Below are 2,204 nucleotides of genomic sequence, written 5' to 3'. Positions count from 1 at the left end.
AACTCCTAGGGCTGGCCTCCTTACCAGCCTCCCTTGCCCAGAAGAAACCGTATATCGTTTTCTCCACTTGTCCATGGAGTTCTGAGAGTTTGAGAGTGATTCTTGAAGGAAGTCTTGAAGAGAGAAGTACCAAACTGGGAGGAGTGACCTTGGATCTAGAAAGTCTTCATCAAAGGCTACATATTGGAGGTATAAAGTCACAACCTTGACTTGTTGATTAGTAGATCTCATTTCTTGATGTTTTATCCTAGTTTGGGGACTATTTTGGGATTGAGCAAGTTATGAAGTTATGGCTTCAGATCTGGACATATCAGGGTCTTTTGGGACTTAAAGTTGCCAACGTTATCAAGTCCTTGAACTCTTTCATGCTCCAAGTCCTTTGAAAAGCATTGATTAAGTGTTTTTAGCCTTGGACGTCTTGCATACACGTAAAGGGCTAAACATGAAATGGACTGAAGGAACTCATCGAGTCCTTGGGTTGAATCGACGAGTCGAGTGGGGTTTACTCGTTTTTTGTTTCATGAGTTTTCGGTTGTCATGAGTTTTGGATATCATGAGTTTTCGGAGGGACTCCGCGAGTTACAAAGGTAACTCGGCGAGTTGATGAGTTACTCAGGTACTCGGCGAGTTGTTGGATGCACTTGACGAGTCGGGGTCAACATGGATTGTTGACCTTGACTGTGGACTTGAACTTTGACCAGGAGTTGACTAGGGTTGACCATTCAATAATTAAGGCCTTTTTAGTATTGTACCTTCTCGGGCTAGGCCATTGATGGGTTTATGGACATTATAGTGTTGGGTTTTTGTTTTGGGCTTGGGCCTCAGTCTTGTATCCTAAAGGGCCACGGGTAGAATGGTCATTTTACCCCATGTATGGATTAAGGATTACAGTATGGAACCTAATTGTTAGTTGGATGTACTGATTGGTATTGATAACTCGGGAAGTCAGCGGGACAGCAGCTAAGGATGTCAATCGGGAAGCTTCTGCATTCGAGGTGAGTCTTCTCACCATACCAATGGGTCTAAGGCACCAAGGCCGGCCCATTTTTCTAGTTGTGATGATTATTGCGAATGTGATATTGATACATTATGTATTTATATGAAGACCATGCGGGGGTTCCCATGGAAAGTAGATATACATGTAGTATGCTAGTTGATTGTGTAGTATTTGGTATGCTAGTTTTCTTTGTGATACTTGCATGGAAGACCCCGGGGGGTTCCCGAGGCAGTTGGATATTAGACAATGTGGGGGTTCCTTTGGCATTCCAAGATAAGACCATGTGGGGGTTCCCATGGCAGTGGGCTAAGACCATGAGGGCGTTCCTATGGCACCCGATGTAAGACCTTGGAGGGTTTCCATGGCATCCTTTTATGTTTGCATGTTTAGCTCATATGTTTGTATGTATGGTTTGATCGGTAGTTAGTGAAGACCATGTGGGGGTTCCCATGGCATTGGGCTAAGACCATGAAGGGGTTCCTATGGCACCCGAAGTAAGACCTTGGAGGGTTTCCACGACTTCCTTATATGCTTATATGCAGGGCTTATGTGATTGATATGGCCTATGTGGATTATGTAGCTGATATAACTAGTATGGATTATGTGATTATGTGGATTGTATGGGGTATGCTCTGGGGAACTCACTAAGCTTCGTGCTTACGGTTTACAGTTTTGGTTTCAGGTATCATCGACTTGGAAAAGAAGGGCTCGGATTGATCGCAGTGCACACACCTATGATTTCCACAATCAATGATTTTGGGATGAACTCTAATAAATGTCTTACTTAACGATGTTTTGGAATGTTTGAAATAAATGGTATCAATGTTTTGGCTATATTAAAAATGAAATTTTTACCCTTGATTTTTGGGTCGTTACAAGTTGGTATCAGAGCCTTGGTTTGAGGGATTCGGACATATTTTCGGGTGTGTCTGAACTTAAACTGAGGATCTGTAAAGTTTTTAAAGGAAAAATGTTTTCAAGGAGAAGTTTCTAAGAAAAGAAAGGGTGTGGTCCATGCAATCAGCCGAGCTCAAGTAAGTTTCCCCAGAATACCCACATTTGTTATATGTTATTATTTGATTATGAATATGTGTATCGCATGCTAGTTAGGGATAGGAGATATGCCTTTATATGATATATGAGCTGGTAGACTTGCATGCTAGTGCTGAGTAGTCAGAGGTAGATTGACCTGATGTGGTATGCCATG

Source organism: Lactuca virosa, chromosome 3 (assembly GCF_052849685.1).
Source record: "Lactuca virosa cultivar CGN04683 chromosome 3, Lactuca_virosa_CGN04683_v6, whole genome shotgun sequence".
In the NCBI taxonomy this organism is placed as follows: Eukaryota; Viridiplantae; Streptophyta; class Magnoliopsida; order Asterales; family Asteraceae; genus Lactuca; species Lactuca virosa.
This window is presented reverse-complemented; position numbering follows the sequence as displayed.